Consider the following 14,203-nt stretch of genomic DNA (forward strand, 5'->3'; position numbering starts at 1 on the left):
TTTATCTGGTGCCTTCCTCTCTTTAAGGATTCCAGCAGATTTTATTTTTTAGCCTGTTTAACTTTTTACTTATTGATAGGACATATTGAGAAATCCCAAGCTCCTTACCTAGAATACCCCATTTTCAGTTTTTTTTTGTTTTTGTTCTCCTTTTCAAAGTTGAGGATTTATTCAAATGTGTGTAATATATGTTGTCTGCCCATTTCTACAAGTTGGTCATAGAAAGGAATTCTTAGTGTCCTATTACATCACTTCTTTCAGGTTTGTTTCTGACATCATCACAGAGACATATACTGCATCACCTCTAAAATATTTCCAGTCACCACTGCAACATCTCACATGATTTTTCTGTTTCTCCCAAACCTGATAAGCCCTCAAAAGTATTTTTTATATAATGATTTTTTTTCCATTACAGCTGACAATTTTTTTGTCAATTTTCAAACAGATAAACAGATAAATTCACTTTACTGTGCAAGAGTTCAAGTTGCTCAACAAGAAATTGAGAAATTGTTTCTAGATGTGTATTTTCCAATCCAACATCCCAACAAAAGCAACTGGAAAATTGAAGAAAAGTAAAAAAAAATGATGGGTGTCCTTTGACTATTAATCTTAAGTTTCTGTATTTAGGTCCTATGTGGGTATGTATAAATATAGATATATTGTTATTACCATGTCCTCCAAATATGCTATCAATTAGCACTCAAGAGTCACAATATCACATGACTTCTGAAGTCTTCAAGAGTTGTAAATGTTTTGTCTCCTACTCCATATGCTTATAGCATCTTGTGATTTTCTTATCACTTAAATAATAACCATTTAATTAAGTTCAAAATTTACATATTTTTCACTTTTAACAAAGGACTTTATGGTTTGAACAGAGTAGAAGTATAATTAATTGAGATGACTATAAATCCATGTATTGTACGCTGCCAAAAAATAGACTCATTTTTCATTTTATAGTTTACCATATAAACTGATTTACTGCAATATAACTAAGTTATAATGCCTGGATGAGGAAACTTAGCCTCAGAAATGTTATAGGTTAACCCAGTGTCAGAGATACAACATGATTATGTCTTATGTCTTAAGAGTGCTTATCTAGTGTTTACATATAGATTGGTATGTGTGTGTATGTGTATACATTACACACATACAGACACACAACCAACCACTTATTGAGGTATAAATGGGAATGGAAAATTCTATGCATGTTTAATATTCTCCTTTCAAAGTATTTCAGGATGAGTACACACCAATGAAAACATCACCACTATCAAGGCCATAAACATATCCTTAACTCCTAGTTTCTCCTGCTCCCTTTTTTGTTATTATAATTATTGTAGCAAAAACACTTTAACAGAAAATCTTCCATCTTAGTTAATTTTAACATATAAAACATTATTGTTAACTATAGATGTTATGATATAATCTGTATAATTTATTTAACTTGCATAACTAAAACTTTGTACATTTTGACTTCTACCTACTCATTTTTCCCTTCTCTCAGCTCCTGGTAACCTCCCTTCTACTCTGCTTCTATGAATCTGATCATTTTTGATATCTCCTATAAGGGATGTCATGCAGGATTTGTATTTCTCTGTCTGATTTATTTCACTTAGTATATGTCCTCCAGATCCATCCATGTAATTGCAATGGCAGGATTTCCTCTTTTATTAAGGCTGAATAATATTCCATTGTATGTATAGACCAGATTTTTAATCCATTTTCCATAAATAAACATTTAACCTTTTTTCATATCTTGACTCTTGGATAATGCTACAGTGAACATGTGAGTGCAGTTTCTCTCCAAGAGCTTTATTTCATTTCCTTTAGATAAATACCCAGTAGTGGTTGCTAGATCATATGTTATTTCCATTTTTAATTTTTTTGAGAAACCTCTATGTTGTTTTCCATAATGGCTATAAATAATTTACACTCCTATCAGCAGTGACCAATGGTTTCCTTTCTCCATATCCTTGCCAATACCTGTTTTTTTAAATTACCATCCTAACAGGTGTGAGGTGATAAGAAATTATAGTTTTGATTTGTATTTGACAAAATATCCATACTACCTAAAGCAATCTAAAGATTCAATGAAATCCATATCAAAAAATCAGTGTTTTTTAACAGAAATAAAGTGAATGGTACAAAAAAACCCCCCAAATATCCAAAGAAATGTTGTTGAAGAATAATTTTGGAGTTGTCATATATTCTGATTTCAAAATATATTACAAATCTACAGTAATCATACCATATGGTTTTGGTGTAAACACACATGTAGACCAATGCAACAGTATAAAAAAACACACAAATCAATTCACATATATTTAGTCAATTGATTTCAACAAAAGTATGAACATTACGAAATAGGACAAGGATAGTCATATCAACAAGTTTCATTTGGAAAATTAGATATCCACATGTAGAAGAATGAAATATATATATCCATACACACCATGAACAAAAGTTGACTTGAAGATTTAAACATTAGACTTACTACTATAAAACTTACAGAAGAAAACATATGAAAAGAGCATCATGACATTGAGGTTAGTAATAATTTAATAGATATGACACCATAAGCATAGGCAACAAAAGCAAAATTAGGTAAGTGGGAATACATCAAACTAAAAATATACACAGCAAAGGAAACAATCAATAGAGTGAGAAGGCAACCTGCAAAACAGGTGGAAATATTTGCAAACTAAACATTTCTCCAAAGACACACAAATGGCCCTGAGGCCAATAAAATGAAATGAAATGAAATAAAATAAAATAAAATAAAAATAAAATAAAATAAAATAAAAAACACAGAAACAAAAACATCACTAATCATCAGGGAAATACAAATCTCTAAATCATCACTATAAATCAGAGGCTGAATGACTCTATTTAAAGAGCAACATAGAGTGTATCATCTTGTTGCTATTTTGAACCAGAAGATAATTGGATCATATTCCCCTTGCGGCATCTCCAGAAGTTTCATCAATAGTTGAATAAGTGTATATAAATAATCTATATTAAATCAGTATATCTAAACCTGCCTTTGCTGTTTCACAGGTAAGAGAAATTTTCAGGTCATTTTCAGAACAAATTCAGAGGTGGGAACTAAATTGGTGATACTAAAATGTTTTCAATTCTTACTACTAAATCCTTTAGTTGTTGCCTATTACAAAGGCAAGTACAAACAATAAAGTAAATCAAAACAATTGAATTTCTGCAGAGTTAAAAAAAGAGTACTCCAAATTGAGTGTATGTTTTTATTTTATTCATAGAAGACAGATCTGTTTAAAATAAGCACGACTAGGAAAATTTGTCAGTGGAAATCAAGAAAACACTTGACTTAGCCAACAATCAGAATGCTTATATTATGCTATAATGAGAAAAACAGTCAATTATATTTTTGTTTTTGACTTTGTGATATAGAAGCTGTTTTAAATGACTATTATTTCATATAGTTTTTTTCTTCATATTATAAAAACATCTAAATATGTAACAATAATCATGTTTTATTTCACTGAAAGTGGCAATTGGGAAGTCAGTTAGAGAATGAGGCCATGGTATTACAGGAGGCAGTAAAAAATGATGAAAATGGATATACTATATTGGAGATCTTGGGTTAAATCTTGGCTCTGGCACTTACTAACTGTGAGAAACCTTATACAGGGGAAATAAAGGAATGTATACAAAAGCCCATTCCTGTTACATGTGCTTGATAGATGGATCTTATTATATTTCCCCACCTTTGTGAACTTTGTGTTTCAAGATTGAGCCAAAGATAGTTGGATTTTCTGCCTTCCATTGAAATTGTATTTTTAGAAAAAGCTTTACATTAAAGTTGGTCCTAGATTACTAAATTCTTCAAGAATCACAGTCATTTTCTCTTTATAAAATTTTCAACACAATCTAATATTGAATTAGTTATATCCAGTATAATTTTATTTTTGCCTCTAGCTGAAATATGTGTTTTAAGAGAAATATAGCTGAAGTATTGAAACATGTACTCTTTCACTTTTATTTTTACTGAAGTAAACTTAAGTTCACTGTAATGTAAAAAATGGAATTGCGGTGATCTCTCTGTGTATTTTTGGTCTCAACAAAACACAAAATTCACATTTTTTTAAGCCATGCCTATTGCATGTGGAACTTCCCAGGCTAGCGATACAACCCCTACCACACCAGCAACTCCAGCCACTCCAGTGACAACACTGGATCCTTACCTTGCTGTGCCAGTATGGAAACTCTTTTTATTCTTCAATCAAGACATAAAGAGCAAGTGGAGAAAAAAAAGAATAACTCAAATTTGATTTGCTGGATTTAACCCTAGTAAAATAATATTTTGGTACATATTAATAATCACAAAATAAATATATTACATGTAGGTAAGGAATAGAATATTTTGATCAAGACCCTGATCACATATATTTTAAGTTATTAGTTATAATATTAATTTTGTGATCCAATATTTGCTACTATTTTAAACATACATACATCTGATTACTGAATTTCAATTATATGGTTGTATTAATAACTAATATATGTAAAGGAAATTGCTTTGTATCTTTGCTACTTTACACATTAATTAATATGCCTGAATACATATTGTTTTGTCTGCTTGCTCATTTTACTATAGTAGTACTTCAAAGTACAGTTATCTGTATACTCATGTACTATCTCACCTGTTTGGACATGAGAAGGAAATTATTTTTTAGCCAATCATTGAATGTTTCAATTTGATTTAATATGAAAACAGCTAATAGAATGAGGGGGTAAATTAACCAAGTAATGGTTTTAGAAATGACATGAATACAGCCAGGGATTGAATGAATGCATGTGTATTTCCATTGGTTCTTCAATGAATGGCATGAACACTTGACCCAGTGTCTTGTCACCATATCCTGAAATGCACCTGGGAAATTATACATTGCCAAAAAACAATGTGAGGATGCATCTCTCATTCCCTTGAGTCACCATATTATTTTTCTTTTGGTAGTAAACAAATTGTAATTTTTGAATATATTAAAGTGTGTTCCATATGGTATAAAGATGAAGAATGTCACAGAAGTTACAGTAGTTGTACTAAAGGGCCTCATAGACGATCGTGAACAGCAGATCATCTTATTCTTCATGTTTCTAGCAATTTACCTGTTTACTCTAATGGAAAATTTGGGACTGGTTTTTTAGGTCATTTGGGGATTCCAGGCTCCATAACCCCTTGTACTATTTTCTGAGTGTGATTTCACCTGTGGATGCCTGCTATTCTTCAGTACTTACCCCCAAAATGTTAGTAGATTTTATGTCAAATAAGAAAATTATTTCATTCCCTGGGTGTTCAACACAGACGTTTCCTGCTGTAACTTTTGGGACCATAGAATGCTTTCTCTTGGCTGTAATGGAATATGATCACTATGTAGCCATCTACTCTGCCCTCCTGTATTCATTAACATGTCACCCAAAGTCTTTGTGACACTCATCACTGCTTCCTATGTTGGTGGCCTCCTACCTGCTTCTGTACATACAGTGACCACATTTAGTCTATCCTTCTGTGCATCCAATGAATCTAAGCATGTCTTTTGTGACATCCCTTCTCTCTTGGCCATTTCTTGCTCTGACACCCATACAAACCAGCTTCTCTTCTTCTACTTTGTGGACTATATTGTGCTGGTCACTATTTTGATTTTCCTAATCTCCTATGGTTTCATTCTGTTGTCCATTCTGAGGATGCATTATGCTGAAGGGAGAAGAAAAGTCTTTTCTACATGTGGCTCTCACTGAACTGGAGTGCCAATTTTTCATGGCACTATTTTCTTCATGTATGTTAGACCAAGTTCCAGCTATGCTTTGGACCATGACATGATAGTGTCAATATTTTACAGCATTGTGATCCCCATGCTGAATCTTATTATCTAGAGTTTAAGGAACAAAGATGTCAAGAAGGCAATGAAGAGAGTGTTCAGGGAAAACTGGTTTGTCAATAAAATATATTTTAGCTGTAAAAATTAAATGAAAAAAAGTGAGAGTGTTCTGTGCCTCAATATCAAGAAGAAATGAAAATATTTTGTTTTACTTTATAAATGTTTCTTTACTTCTGGGATATTTTAAAATAAAGATCATGGTCAACCCTCTACTATACAGAAAAAACTATTATCCATTTGATTCTTAATATGTTCTGTTGATATATACACACATACACACACATGTGTGTGTGTGAATATGTGTATATGTATGTGCATAGAAGCTATATGGATTGATATGATAAATTATGTCATGAATACTTGAGATATTGAAATGAAAGTAGATAGAGATGCAGTTACACAATAATTATTACCAAGTTATATTCTTTAAAATGACTAATATTACAGTATAGGAATTTACTTCTATAAATTATTTTAAAATAAATTTAAATATAGTTAGCATTTTTAACTGTCATTTGTGTCTTTTTCAGTGAAGTTCTTCACAATTTTATATTTTTCCCATATAATTTGCATGTATTCTCTGTAATAAATTTTGTTATAATAAATTTTGTCTATTATATGCAATAAAATAGTGGGTGTTTAACCTAAAAAGGAATGTGTCCTGCCATAGAAATGGCAGGGTTGATGGATGTTTTTAGAGGTGCTCTACACAGATAAGAAATTTATTGTGTCTTTGAAATATAGGATTCCATGTCTCCCAGAAAGATTTAAATATTTAATGTCAATGAAAACAATTTTTCTCCCTTTCTTGCTTTCTGTGTTGCCCAGGGTGATAAACCCTAGGAGGGAAAGAGTCCCTGATATCAACAGTCAGTCTCTCTGTTATTAGTGGACCCTGAGAACACATGCTGAGTTGCTGTGTTTGTCCCTAACACATTCAACATCTATTTTTACATTAGAGACCAGTAGATGATAGCCTTGAAATCACATCAGAAGCTATTAAAAATTAATTTCCAGTAGGAGCTCCTGTCATAGCTCAGTGGTTAATGAATCTGAATAGGAACCATGAGGTTGTGGGTTTGAACCCTGGCCTCGCTCAGTGTGTTAAGGATATGGCATTGCCATGAGCTGTGATGTAGGTCACAGATGCAACTTGGGTCCGCATTACTGTGGCTGTTACGTAGGCTGGTGGCTACAGCTCTACTTATTAGACCCCCTAGCCTGGGAACCTCCATATACCAAGGGTGGAGCCCTAGAAAGGACAAAAAATTACTTTCCAGTAAAAAATAACATAAAAGATTATCATTATGTACCTTTTAAAATTTACTCAGAATTTATTATTTAGGAAAGCTATTGATTTTTTTTTTCAAAAACAAATAAAAACTATTTGAAGGAGTTCCCATAGCAGCTCAGCAGTAATGAACCTGACTAGGATTCGTGAGGATGAGGGTTCAATCCCTGGCCTCACTCAATGTGTTAAGGATCTGTCATTTCCATGAGCTGTGGTGAATCCCACAGACAAAGCTAGGATATGGCATTGCCATGGCTGTGGTGTAGGCTGGTGGCTACAGCTCCAATTTGACTCCTAGCCTGGGAAATTCCATATGCTGCCTAAAAAAGCAAAACAAAAACAAAAACAAAAAATGAAACAAACAACACTATTTGGAAAAATTAAAAGAGCTCTTATAAATTGCAAATAATAAGTTAAACAAGATTCTAAAAAATAGGAGAAAACAGGCTGCTCTGCAGAAACTTTACTTCAAAGACATGTACTTACCAAATTAAAAAGAATCCTAGTTTTGTCATCTGTTACATTTCACTTAAAAAATTTAATAACAGATAAGGATACATACAAATGTCCTCCTATACAATAGTTAATTGCACAAACTTAGAGACAATAATTGCTGTAATCTTTATCTGTTTAAATTAAGGATACCTTTATTAAATATATTATATCAGAGTGAAACATGCACTGAGTTGCTTTATGTGTAAGAAACAGAAAAAAAAATCATGATACCATGCCATTAACAAACATCCTATACAGACTCTTTGAGAAAGTGAGTCTCATTGAGTCTAGATTATCCCATCATATATATAAATAATTATATCCACTTTCTAGGTCACTTCTGCAGGATAATAAATTAATTATTTCAATGATTCTCGTATGTTCTGGGCACAGAGTACATTGCATTATAGGTTACGGTAGCCCCTCCTTCACTTATTTGTCTCTATAAGAAAATAAACAGATCAACCTATACCTTACACATTTTTAAAAATAAAAACAGGCTTTAATCTATTTAAAGAAGAGGAGTGTAAGTCTTCTTTTAATTAAGAAAAGAAAGTGGGTGTTCCTATTGTGGCTCAGTGGGTTAAGGCCTCAACATTTTCTCTGTGAGGTTTTGGGTTCAATCTCCAGCCTCACGCAGTAGGTTAAGGAACCAGTGTTACTGCAAACTCTCATGTTGTTTGCTGATATGGCTTACATTTGTGTTGCTGTAGCTGTGGCATTGGCTGAAGCAGCAGCTCTGAGATTTGACCTCTGGCTGAGGAACCTTAATATGCATCAGGTGTGGCCATAAAAAGGGAAGAAAGAATGGAAGAAGAAAGGAAGAAAGAAAGAAAAGAAAGGCTAAAATATAGAGGGATAGAAAAGGACTGGTTCATTTGGTCAAAGAAAGGAAATGTGATTTAATAAAACCATATTCAGAATTTCTGAATGATTATAGATAGGAACAGCATTAAGGTGTAAGTCTCCTGGTTGGAAGCTGAATCACACTGGTGATGTAATTACTGTTAAGGAAAAACCCAGGCTATGGAAAGTGTTTCCCACGGAAATAAGAAAATACAAGAATGATGACAAAGGATGAGCTGGAGAGAAGGCCTGTAGCACCTAAGGGGGAAAAACAACAAGTAGATATCACTATAGCTAATCATCACCTTATAGTGAGCACTATTTTTATCATTAGGAGCAGAAACACACACAAAGGCATGACTATGTATATGTAAATACAAAATACACATATATACATGCAGGTATATATTCATGAAATTTATATTAATACATTTTATATGCATAAAATACTTATATATAATCATATGTAAATTAATGTATATATATCCAACATCTTACAATGCATAAATATATTAAAAACTTAATCAAGCAGGTCTAAGATCCAGAAATGTTTCTCTGGAGAGTTGTATTTCTCAACATTGTGAAAAGGTAAAGAGGAAAAACAATTTAAAAAGATCTGAGGACTTCCCATGTAGCTCACAACATAACTACTCAGTGTTGCTTCCAGAGTGGCTGTGGCTCGACCCCTGGCTTGGGAACTTCTATATGCCACAGGGGTGGCCACTTGTTAAATTAAAAAAAAATTAAAAATAACAAAAATAAAAAATTAAGATATCTGAAACTCCTAAGTATTTGTGAACATAACTGATTTGAAATGAAACATTTAAGAATCTGGTATATAACGGGAGACAACAAAAACAAAAACATTTTACCATCTATTAATTCTTTCCATTTCCCCCATTGAAAGATACAAGCAGCAAAATAAATGGCTCCAGAAAATCTCCCTCAAGTGAATGAATTCATTCTAATGGGGGTCTCAGGCAGCCCAGAACTCCAGATCCCTCTTTTCGGCATTTTCCTGGTGATCTATGCTCTGACCTTAGCAGGAAGCGTGGGCATCCTCACCCTCACCAGTGCTGACTCTCAACTTTAAATCCCCATGAACATTTTCCTCAGGAATTTGGCTGTCATCAACCTTGGCAATTCTATGTCCTTGCCCCTGAAATTGTGTTAACTTATTGGTTACAAAGAAAACCATAGGTGTGTAGCCAGGTGGGATGGATTCATGTTTATTGTGGCTGAGATTTTCATGCTGGATACCATGGCCTATGACTGCTACGTGGCTATTTGCAACACCCTGCTCTTCTTGGTGGTGGTTTTCCCACAGATCTGCCTTCTCCATGTGTCCCTCATCCACCTCTACAGTCTGACCACCGCCCTGATGGTCTCTTCCTGTGTGTTCTCCGTGTGGTATTGCTCGTGCAATGTGATCAACCATTTTTACTGTGATAATGTCCCTTTGTTAGCCTTGTCCTGTTCTGATACCTACATTCCAGAAAGGGCAGTGTTTACCTTTTTGGGGGCCAACTTTTTTGTCTCTATGATTATCATTCTAACTTCCTGTTTCAACATCACCCTGGCCATTTTGAGGATATGTTCATTAGAGAGGTGACAAAAAAGCCTTTTCCAGCTGTGCTTCTCACTTGATGGCTGTCACTGGGTTCTATGGGACCCTTCTCTTCAAGTATTTGCAACCAAGGACCTACACCTTAGACACTGATAAGATGACCTCAGTCTTCCACACCTTAGGGATACCAATGCTGAACCTCCTCATTTATAGCTTAAGGAACAAGGATGCCATGGAGGCATTGAAGAGATTTCTTGATAACCCCTGTCAATTGTTCAAATGAATGAAATTTTTAAATGACACCTACCCTTATTTAATGGTTTATTTTCTCCTGCTAAGTGATAGGGCAATAGTTTTTTTTTTTTTTTTTTAAAGAGTCAATTATTTTAAATGGAACAAACCCTTAATTATTTTCATACAAACTTTATTTTTGTCATGATCTCAATGAACATTTCCATTTACTTTGGATTATATGTCATTATAAATATTGACAAATAAGACATAAAGGACGTCTTTGGGTAGGTCAGATGAAAGTACAAAAATTATGTGTGGGGCTGCAGGTTAAGGATGGTTTCTGCAGCTGAGACATGATAGCAAAACAGTGGGAAACAGTGCATATTCTGTGTCAAAGATAGCCAGAGACCATGCCTTGTTTGGAGAAGCAAAAAAGGAGGACATGCTCTGGCCAGGAGATACAGTTCTGGGCTCTCACCACTAGAGGCCCAGAGGTTAAAGCTTCAGGGTTGGAAGACCAACCCATGGGTGACTGGCTACAGTTGATGATGGACAGGGCTGAGACTAGGCAGGGCATGGGAGGTGGAGGCTGTTGCCATGCATCTGGTGACCCCTGGTGAATGACACCTGCCTTTGGTGTGACTCTTTTGGGTTGCTCTTGGCATCAAATTCCTTGTCTTTGTAGGGCTGAGGGAACAGGGGGAGATGCCGGTTCAAGGTCAAAGGTGGAACTTATACTGCAGCTTCTCAAAGCACTTCTTTCTCTACCAGAGGTACAATCTGCAAGGGGTCCTGAATAGCACCAGGGTCCTAGTGAAGGGTCCGTCACTCCCTTGGAGTCCTTCTGCCCAAGCACCCCATCCTCCACTTGGGTGAGCTATAGAGAAGCCCTACCTCCCAGCCTGACTGTCCCTGCGGTCAGCTGGGACCATTTTTCAGGACCAAGTCTGCACTTGCACATCCCAGGTCACTAGAAGGCCTGGACTAGGTTCCAGGGGTCCTGGGTCCTTACCCCAGCCAGGTCCTCTATAGGAACCTTCTGCTTGCTGGGCCTCAGATTCTCCATCATACTGACTTTAAATTTCCCTGTAGAAAAATACATTCATTGTTCAAAGAAAATGCACTAAGTCAAAAATAATCATTTGAAAGTAAACACATTTTTAAGTAATGTATTTATAAATGAACTTATTCACAAAACTGGAGTTCCCATTGTAGTGGAGTGGAAACAAATACTACTACAATCCATGAGGATGTGGGTTCAATGCCTGGCTTCACTCTTTGGGTGGAGGAGGCAGCTGTTGCCATGAGCTGTGGTGTAGACTGCAGAAGGGGCTCAGAATCACTAGTTTCTGTGGCTGTGGTTCCAATTTGACCCCTAGCCTCTGAACCTCCTTATGCCACAGGTGTGACCCTAAAATTAAAACAAACAAACTTATTTACAAAACAGAAATCGACTCACAGAGGTAGTAAAAAATATTTATGGGAAAGATAATGGATAAATCAGGATTTGGGGATTAAAATATACACACATATAAAATAGATAACCACAAAAACCTACTACTCTATAGCACAGGAAGCTATACTCGATTATCTTTGCTTTTTACTTCTTTGGCTTTTTAGGGCCACACTCATTGTGTGTGTGTGTGTGTGTGTGTGTGTGTGTGTGTGTGTGTGTGTGTGTGTGTGTGTGTATGGCTGTACACATCAAACTATCGCAGCCTTGTAACTCAATTGTATTTCAATAAAAATTATTTTTAGTATGTGAGTTAGTAGTGTTAGTAAAGGGTTTCAGAATTGCTAAACATGGATGAGAAAGCCTTGTCACTCATGATGGAGGAATGCATGCAGGAATCAGTTCTTGGACGGTTGTCAAGAGTCAGGAAAATCATCTTCCTGGTCACTGATATCTTTTATTCAACTGTTAAAAGTTTTGTATTTTTTGCCACATTTTACCCATAAGCTTATTAACCTTTTTGGACCAATTGTTATCTTGTATTTAAAATATATTTACATCACAGGAAAAAAATAAACCTTTAGGTAAAATAAAATCTAAATATAAAATGCTTAGCTATACTTGAAAATAGCCCATGTGGCAAAACAGACTGAAGAAAAAAAAGAGATTATAAAAGAGAATTCTACTTTTTCACTTCTCATACTTGGCATACATACACGAAGCAAATTTGATACTTAACCAAATATGACATAGAATAACTTTACCTGTCTTATTCTCATATTAAATGTTATTGTAGAAAAGTATTTTTTGTTATAAGATCATAACCACAAATACTTCTTTTAACATTTTTAGTCAGTGTGTTTTGGATTGAAATATTTTTATAAACACACAAAAAAACACAGTTCTCCAAATGACACCAATCATCAAAAGCTCTCATTGCAAAAAATGAAATAAATAAGTCATTTTGTGCCCTATCTCTGTCTGTATGTATAAAATGCTACTGACATACAGTGGAGTGGGGGAGAGTGAACTTGTCATGGGAGGTACAGACAACATCAAAAGATAAATTATTCATGACATTTTCAACGGAGTCAGAAATAAGTCAAACGTGGGAAACATGAAACTCAGGCTCATGAGCTAAAATTTCTAAAATTAGTCACAAATGATTAGTATACCTGAAAACAGAAGTGTCACACTATATGATGGAAATTTGTGGTCTTCAGGGACAAAATCAGCAATAACATGAGAGCATTAGCTTTTAGGATTAGTATGTTGTATTATTTATAAATATATAAAATAGACAGAATATAATTTTGGTTGTTTTTACTTTATTATGGTTGTATTTGCCTTTAAAAGTATAGGCACTTGCAATTAGAAATGTAGAGTCCCCAGCTGAAAGCCATCCTCTTAGGTGCAGAATTGGGGCAACAGGTCTGAACTCACCTGAATTCCTACAGATGCTCTATATTTATCTTTATTTTTATTTTAATTTTATTGGAGTATGGTTGACTTATAATGTTGTATTAATTACAGGTTTACAGCAAAATTAATCAGACATGAATATAAATATATCCATTATTTTTCCCCTTACAGGTTATTGCAACCTATTGAGTATATTTTCCTTGGTTATATAGTAGATTCTCATTAATCATCTGCTTTATACAGTAGTGTGAATATGTTATTCCTACCCTCCCAATTCTTCCTTCCCCCCAATGATTTAACTTCTGGTGACCATAAGATTGCTTTTGAAATCTGTGAATTTGTTCCTGTTTCATAAATAATTTCTTCTGAACCATTTTTCAATTAGATTTCACATAGATATGATATATATTATATAATCTGGGATAGTTCATTCAGTATGATAATCTCTAGGTTCAACATGGTCCTCTATATATTTTTTGTGCTTTATAAAAATTATTTATTTTGATGAGAGTTCCTTTCATAGTGCAGTGGTTAATGAACCCAACTAGGATCCATGAGGATGCAGGTTCAATCTCTGGCTTTGCTCAGTGTGTTAAGGATCCAGTGTTGCTGTGAGCTATAGTGTAGGTTGCAGACACAGCTCAGATCCTGAATTGCTGTGGATGTGGTGTAGGCCTGTGGCTACAGCTTTGATTCAACCCCTAGCCTGGGAACTTCTATATGCCATGGGTGTGGCCCCCAAAAAAGCCAAAAAAAATTCTTTATTTTGGAAAAAAATAAACTTAGAGAGAAATTATAAAAACACCCCTCATCTGTGCAAACTTCACCCAGATTCACCAACAATGAACCCTCTGCCTATCTGCCTTCTCTCTGTGAGTGAGCAAAGAGGGAGTGAGGGACAGAGACTGTAGCCTAAACCACATGATAAGGTGACTTTCTAAAAAGGGAAAGATAATGTACAGTGTTTTGATTAGCAACAA

General features: G+C 34.7%; 2 pseudogenes; both read left to right on the forward strand.

Annotated features, from left to right (window-relative positions):
• Positions 1-5,046: 5,046 nt before the first annotated feature.
• LOC125112994 (olfactory receptor 1086-like) lies at positions 5,047-9,640 on the forward strand (annotated as a pseudogene).
• Positions 9,641-9,722: 82 nt separating this feature from the next.
• Positions 9,723-10,397, forward strand: LOC125112995 (olfactory receptor 8J2-like; annotated as a pseudogene).
• Positions 10,398-14,203: the final 3,806 nt, after the last annotated feature.

The sequence above is a fragment of the Phacochoerus africanus genome, chromosome 12, assembly GCF_016906955.1.
Source record: "Phacochoerus africanus isolate WHEZ1 chromosome 12, ROS_Pafr_v1, whole genome shotgun sequence".
Lineage (NCBI taxonomy): Eukaryota > Metazoa > Chordata > Mammalia > Artiodactyla > Suidae > Phacochoerus > Phacochoerus africanus.